The sequence below is a fragment of the Ambystoma mexicanum genome, chromosome 6p (genome assembly GCF_040938575.1).
Source record: "Ambystoma mexicanum isolate Mex_15411 chromosome 6p, UKY_AmexF1_1, whole genome shotgun sequence".
In the NCBI taxonomy this organism is placed as follows: Eukaryota; Metazoa; Chordata; class Amphibia; order Caudata; family Ambystomatidae; genus Ambystoma; species Ambystoma mexicanum.
Window position 1 is genome coordinate 821325816 of NC_090935.1, and position 8469 is coordinate 821334284.

The following is an 8469-nucleotide window of genomic DNA, read 5'->3' on the forward strand; positions in this document are numbered from 1 at the left end:
GCGCTGTGTGTGAACTGACACCATGATGGGTAGCACGCTAGGGTGAGTTGAGAGGTGAGTGTTGGGGTGAATGAATGCATAGAGTGCCTTCTAATAGACTAGATGTTACAAAAGGTTACTGTGCATTGCTTTCAAAGAAGATAGTATCATTATATTAGGACACGGCCGTTTCTAGCGGTGGGCAAACCAGGCGACGGCCTAGGGCGCAGATGGGGTAAGGGGTGCAGCAGAGACAGCCTGTGCATTTCCCACCTGGGAGAGCAGCGAGACGTTTCATTTTAATATCACTAACAGGCAGCAACAATATGCGAACAGAAGCCGGGGTCAATTGTCTGCACTGCCCATATACATCTACTCCCCATGAGGCGGCCAAAGGTTTAATACTAAGCTGATTTCTTTTAAAAAAGGCTACCACCTCCGACTTTAGCATCTTGTTACTAAACTATACATCCTTAAAACTGCCCCACAACTTAGTACAATGTGATGGTTGCTCGACAGGGACAGTTGCACACCAGAATGGAGGGATGATGGACTGAAAACATTTATTTTTCCTGACTTAATGAAGAGCCAGAGAGTGCCTGCAGGGGTAGGAGGTTGCAGGGACACAGGTGGAAGACAGAAGTAAATGTCCACAGGAAGGCATAATGTAAGAGGAAGGGAGGTATTGGCATTCATTGATGGTTTTGTATCAGGTGACTAGGCTCATGTTCCTGTTGGTGGGATGTTGTTTTTAGCGATCAAATGAGCGGCTTCATGCTATCTGGACACCACTGGGGTTTCTCTGGAATATCATTGTTTTCTTTTATGGTAATCCATTTGAAGCCACAAAGGACTACAACCCTCAGAATGACTCATCTGTTACGTGAAAGCCCAGGACTCGAGAACACGTGTTCAGGTGACATGGAGTCATAATGTCAAACTATGCTATTTTACTGGGAGGCCCAAAAAATCTTTGGCGATATAGGGGGAAAAAGCAATTTTGTTACCCATGCTTTTTGCTGCCTTTTAAGTGTTGGGCAAAAGGGCCAATAGTTGAAAATATGGGAGAGTAATGGTTTATAGCGTAAGGAGCCAATTTCCTTTGTTTGGCGTTTTATTCGACAAGCAATTTTCTGTGTGGTTGAGTATTATTTATTCTGGAAAAATGGTATGTGCAAAGGTAGAGAACAAGCATTAGCGAAGCCAACAGTTTTGACTTGTGTGCAGTGGACATTGTTTCTTTGTTGTGCTATTGTGAGGGTTGAGATCACATGCTCATGCACTCTGGCGATTTGCCTAGTGTTACAATTGCATGTCCAGGTTATCATTTGCTACGTTCTGCCAGGGTATGTTCACATACACCCTACATATTAAAGGTATTGTCATCATACAGTAAGATACTCGTGCCATTGCCAGGTACTCGCCCAGATTAACTAATCTAAGTCATTCATCTTTTATAACGCACTTCATACCGGAGACCAGTCTCTAAGCGCGGGACTGGGATTCGAACCTGTGTTACTCTGCGTTGTCTTGCTTCCAAGACAACGCGTTGCCCTGAGCTATCCTCCCAGGCCAGCTTGTCAACTTTTGCCATCAGTCAATAGCAACTCACCCAATTTACTGGGTATTTCAATATATTGGCCTTATAGTTGCATCATATAGTAATAATTTGGTCATTTTGATAGAGCGGCATGTAGCTGGGCTGCTTCTAAGGTCTGTAATAATCTGTACTATTACCAACTGATGGCACTCAATTCATTGCCTGTAGAAGGATGAAGGAACCTAGTCATCCCAGCCAGGGTTTCAAACATATCGCATGGCATTGTCCCAATCCTGAAATGAGCATGTTGCAAGTGAGTGATCTATCCAGCCTGCAGCTATTGGCCAGATTGTATCATTACATGCCTAGGTAGTCACACCATTAGGTAGCTATTGTCATCACATGCCTAACTAGTCATGCCATTTTCTAGATATTTCTATACAATACTCGCATACTATCACTATATGGCAGATTGTATTTATTTATTCTGAATTGGTTTTAAAAAAAAAATGTACACAAATATCTTCCATGCATGGCACGTACTAATGCCACTTGACTGGTATTGTTATACATGGTGTGAGGTACTTGCATCAAATGGTAACATGACTGCTTCACCTCATAGCCTATCTTCTTCTCTTGTCCTCCCCATAGAGCTCTGAAGCAGCTTTGAAACCTAACCTTACTTAATATAGCTGGGAACTGCACCCTTTCCCCCACCGCATAACCCTTTCCTTTTCTTTCACACTCCTCTTCCGTTCTTTCGCCGGAGCATTTGTAACGGTCAATGAGCATTGTGTTCAGTAACTGAAGAGAGCTATTGACTCTTGTCACACTTTCAATTGAAAGTGAAATTGTTGGAAGAATAACACAGCACCAAACGCACCCGTCCCGTCATTTAGATAATAGCATAAATGGGATAATGAAAATGAATTCCTGTTTGCAATATTGCTTTATACATTATATACTTATTAATGTAAGAATTCTGGTGTTTCGCCCTTCGCATCTTCGGTCACTTGATTCATTGTTAGCTTATTGGTTCTAAGGTGGTGCATTTGCATCTGACCCTGTTTTAGCGGCTTCTTACTTCCTGAGCTGGGCTCAAGGCACCACCGGCCTCATCTCTTCTCTCTGGTCAGTTTGTGAGAGCACGGCTCCTAGGCCGCATGGGCTTCCATCTACAATGAGCTCCGACTTCCTCCCCGGATCGGAAAAAGGCCATTTTCCGTTCTGAAGATAGCGCTGCTTTTATGTCCTGGAACACCTAGTCTTTCAGTGGAGTCCATTGCTATGAGCTGCGTTTCTTCATCAGCTGCCTGAGTGGTTCCAAGAGGGTAGCCAGATTCTTGATGAATCGAATGCAGTACGTGACCATGCCCAGGAAGTTGCAGACTTCAGAGACAGAGGTTGGGGGAGGCGCCTCGTGAATATCTTGCACTTTTTATGGGTCTATGTGTATACCACTTAGTTTCCCCCTCACTTTCTGGGCAGACTTCTTGTCTTGCGTCCCCTCAACCACGTGTGAGGCAAAAAACCTTGGGATCATCTTTGACTCCTCTCTCCTTCTCTCCACACATTATGGACCTTGCAAAGAAGTCAAATTTTCAGCTTAATCTCCTAAGGGGAATCCTACCTTTCCTCGCCTTCCCCCAGAAGCTCAATGTTTTCCAGAGCCCTCGTTCTCTCTAGGATTGACTACAGCAATAGCCTCTTCTTCAACCTTCCTCTTTCCTCCCTTCGCCTCCTCCAACTAATCCAGAATAGGGCTGCAAGACTTTCCTTGGCTTGAAGCCCAGGGACCGCATCTCTCCAACCCTAAAAACTCTCCACTGGCTCCCGGTGACTGCAAGGATCAAATTCAAGACCATATGCATCATCCACAAGGCTGTCTGGGGCCTGGAACCTCACTACATCCAGATTTATCTCCCTAAATACCTCCCAGCCAGAGTCCTCTGGCCTTGTGGCACCCACTCTCTGCAGGTCAAATGCTTCTCCATGCAGAGAGTGGGAGGTAAATCCCTCTCCTTGGCACCTCCCTCTGGAACAGCCTCCCCCTCTCAGACTTGAAACACCTGTGTATAAGCACCATACAATTGTCAAATAAATAAATACATTTGGAAAATGTAACCAAAAAACTGAAGCCGCTTTTGCAGGAACATGCATTTCTCACAATGTAGCGTCAGCCCGATTTCACATATCCTCTCCAGGATCTTCTCCAGCCTGGCAAGGTGCTTTCAAGGACATCAGCAACTCTTCCGGGTGAACGGCAGAGTTGGGGAGGCGAGGCCAAGCATGTGGTACTAACCTTGACTTGTGAATCGAAAAACTGTAAAGACAAGAAAGAAACTTGCACAACCGGTGAGTTGGCAAGCGACATGAAAGACCGGTGTGTGTTAAGGAAAGATTGAAGTTGCAACATTATACTGCACAAGTGAAGGCTGCACACGTGTGGATGAGACATGAAGTAAGGCAGACTTGTGAATTAACTTTGAAGTAAGGATAGCTGTGGAACCAGCGATACTGAGTAACTGAGTGGTCCGACAAAAGGAAGTAGCGCACTCGAATGTCTCTGTGAAAGGTGAAATGTTTGTAGCAATAAATTGAATTAACTGTAAAAGCGAAGTGATCAAAATTCACCCTGAGAAAAGGGGAGAGTAAAAAGGTGAACTTTGAGTCGAAGTGGTCCTGCGGAGGTTTGAAGAGAAAGCCACGCCCATTCTTAAGTCTTAGACATCAGGAAACAGTCCGAACCCGACTGAGGGAGACCGGAAGTGTAATCAACCAGGGAAAGGGAACCCCTAAAGGATATGAATTAAGCTTCGGGAAGGGAGCCCCTGCAAGTGTTATTGGACTTTTGTTTTGAAAGGTCTGAGCCCGACTGAGGGAGACCGACGTGAGCATTTGCTTTGAAATGTTCAAACCCGATAGACCGGGACGTCATTTAGGGTTCGCCAGAGGTCGCAACTGCGACCTCTGAGGTCTCCCTTGTGACTTCTGTGGTCTCCCTTGCGACCTGCGAAATATTGTTTTCTTTTTTTTTTTGTTTTTGTAATGCAAGCTCCTGGGCTGTGGCCAGCACCATATGGCTCTTTACTTCTGGAGTGGCTGGCTTTCTTGTTCAGGCCCCTTAAACAAAAGAAGAAAAATAAGAACAGGAGTGCCACAAGTCTAACACTTTCAGCACTGACCCTAAATAAGAAAGAATTGGAATTCCAAATAATGTGTCTTTCTGGAATTCTATACAATAATTGCTAGACTCATTAAAGGTTTATTTCAGGCACACTTCAGGGGGTGAGTCACTGATTTAGTCTGTTCTTAAACGCCTCAACTCAGCCTTTCATACTTCTGAGGTCGATAAATCAGTACCAACACAGGTTGGGTAGGTGATTTTGGGTGCATATTTTTTCTATATAAAGCGCTTAAGCGTAAGTGCTATATAATAACACATCATTATCATTTCGTCATGGACGACTGCTTGCATTCACAGTAATTTGGTAATATGGGCCTATACACACTGATCCTAACGATACATATGGCGATCCATTCTTGTTTGAAATGTACATCACATTATCATAACCATATTTTTCGTAGTGTACAATGCTATGTGATACCACTTCCTGTTTCATCAAAGGGTGAAAGGTCGTGTTCCATCGCTTCCCGCGATATCTCTTCGGGGCAGGGTCAAATGACATCACTTCCTGTGATGTCATCACAGGTAAAGGGTCGGCTGATGTCATTTCCGCTACCCCTGGCATTTTGGTGAAATGACGTCCCTGCTGACAGAGGATGGCCGGTGTGAACTTTTTGTCAAACTGTGTTTTTGAAAGCTGGAAAGAGACACTTTAACGTGGAAGGCCAGGTGGGCCTTGATCCACGTTTTGAACTGCCTTTGTGATAAGAACCTGAGCCAGAGTGTGTCATCCTGCCTACAGGGGACTGCCTTAATCCGTGCTGTCTAACGTGGAGAGGAGAGCTCACTAAGCCACATTTATTATTTATATTTGAACACTGCTTTCCGTTGCATATACAATCTCCTTTACACACTTTTGTACAAGATATAGGGCAGGCATTAGGTCTTATTAGAATAGGCCATTTTGATTTGACAGACTCTACTAAGACTGTTTTATTTATTATTTGATGGTAGAGGCTACTCCCATCATAGTAATATGGCAAAGTAGGTGTTTTTCCAAACCCAGAAACTTTAATAAGGGTTTGTCAAATTGTACCTTTTGTGTCAGTGTCATACTTGTGATACCATACCTCCCCTGCAAATGCCCTAGGCGTGTACGCATTAAGATTCGCCCAATGCAAGTAGCATGTCATCGGGCAGTTACCGACCCCAGATCCTGGCTGTCTCTTGCCAGAGAGAGGGTACGCATGTGGGTCCGATGCCGATATTTGCTCCAGCACCCATCTGTTGTGGGGTTCGCGGTTCTTTATGGACAGCTGATGGATTTTCTATTTAAATAAGAGGTTAAAAGTAGCGGAAGAGATGATCAAACGCGTCTATAGAGACCTGCCTTATATAAGCAGCGCGCGGGCAGATGGTGCCGATAATGTGCTCAGCATACAATGCTGTTGATCACTGTGTATCTGCCAATCAGCAGGCGCCTGGGAAAGAAATGGACTCCATCTGTGTTTTAATTACCAGACTGAAACTACCCACTGGAACTGCCAGGGCTGCTCGTTTTGTGCTGTGCAAGCGTCACAGGCGACTCAACTTTATTTTTAGGGTGCTTCTACTCTTATTGTTTTTGTTAGCAGCTTGTAGATGAGTTGAGTTTAATTATTCTTTGGTATTTACTACAAGCCTGCGCTGCACATTTTTTTTTTTTGTATTTCGACTTCCACGCCCCCCCCTTTGTTCAATCAATAACTCAGCCATTCATCTAATTTTCCAACTTCCCGCTTGCTCCTCTATTCGAACCTCACTTCTTCGTATTTCTCTCCTTCCTAGGATTGACTCACATCTTTCTTTTCACTTTCTCTGCACAGTCTACACAGTCTCTACGCTCTTGCCCCGCTCCATCGCTCATCCTTACTTTCATTTAGCTCTTCCCCTCTGTTCCCAGTTAGCTCTCCCCCTCCTTCCCCTCTGTTTCCGGCAGTTATTCCTCTTTTTCACTGTCCCCAAACCCTCCTGCTCCTTCTCGGTTTCGCGCCTTTTCTCTTCTTGCCTCCAGACTCTGGAATGCCTTTCCCATGCTTGTCTCCTCCATCTTCTTTTGCCTCTCACCGACTCCTTCAAGTCTTGTTGCCTGGACTGATTTATTTTCCACCATTTGAATTATACCGTTTTACTGCTATAATTATGCAGTGCCTCGACGAATGCACTTTGAATATGTCAATAAAATAGAAATAAAATGCACACATTATTCTGTGGTGTTTACTGCACGCCCGCGCTATACTTCAGTGGTGACTGGTAGGTGACATTTTTAATTACGTAAGTGGAAGATGAGCTGGCGTAGGTGGGCAATGCTGGCGGGGGCCGCCAAGGAAACCAGCGGGGGGTGGGGAGGGGGCGGGGTAAATCGGTCTGTAAGGGCTGTGAGGTGGCTTGCGTTTTTTTAACGGTTGGTGCGCTGATATTATTGGATATTTGTTTGAATCTGTGACGAGTCACCGTTTGCCAACTCGCCGAAGGTTCTTCTCACGGCATTCTGCCCCTGTGCTTTCAATGAGGGGCCAGCTCCCTTACCCCCTTAACCTAACGGCCTGCTCTGTTACAGACAGTCCAACCCACCTCATAGCCTTTAATCACGGGGCGGGACTCCGTGCGCACACTTCCTTCACCGTGTCCCACTGCTTTTAATGAGGGGGGCTGGCCCTCCCATACTGCCGCCACTCAATCACCACTTGTGTCGTGCTGGTTTCAGGACACCCTCCTTGAATTCTTCATGCTCCCATTCCACGCCATAAACCAGGACGGGGAAGCGGAGGGATGTTGTATACCATTGATCTGTGACGGGACATTAATTCACCTTTTCTCTTACATAGTTGTCAAGCCGTTTTTAATTCTTGGTGTTCTGTTGGGTGCTGGTCACGTTATAGCAGCCAAGATACTGGGGGAAAGGTTGCATGAGGGTGTCATGGTACAGCAGTAGAGTACATTGGCCTTCGGCCCGCCCACAATAGTGGCATGCAGCAGAATGATGGGCCTGACAGACCCCCTTCTAATGCAAGCTGAGAATGAGTTGCCCCACCATAGATGCAGAGCTGGCAAGTGGATGGAGGAGGTGTCCTGGGAAATGCAGGAAGCAGGTGTGCAGTGACAGCAGTGCAGGAGGGGGCGGAAGAGGGCACCACCACAGAAAGCCTGAGCCGCAGAAGGTTATTCCATAGCCAGGTGTCCCACTGTAAAGAGCCCTCGAGACACTCTGGTTACCTCAAATTTTAAATAACTACTTTGCCGTTAAATAACCCACTGAACATGTGATATAACAGGCTGGACTTGGCATTCCCTGTACAGTTTAAAAGTGGTGTTTGGGGTAACATTTACCTTCAGTTTCCAAACATGAAGTTTTGAATCTATGCAGGAACCTAGAGTACCAACATTGGCTTGTTGCATTTACATGTAGGAAAACGCCTGCATGTATGTATAGAGGTTCATTTCATGGTTTTTGAAAAAGCACACTAGACGGTGTTTGGCCACGTGAGCATTTTGGGACACGTATCAAACCGAGTATATATTTCAGGTTGCAAACAGTCTGAAAATGGGAAAAAAGAACTGAATTAGGAGAAGAGGAATTTTCCTTTAGAGCAACTTTCTCTGGTAGGAAATGATTCCCCACCGCCCTACGATGGGTACCAAGTATGTCATGGTTTCACTCATGCACGACCTGGCCCTGCTTACGGGACTTCCCGGTGGTCGGTGTATTGATTCTCCACGACCTCTCTGCGGCCATTGACGCAGTGAATCGTGACATTCTCCTTAGCCGCCTTGAACAAGTGGG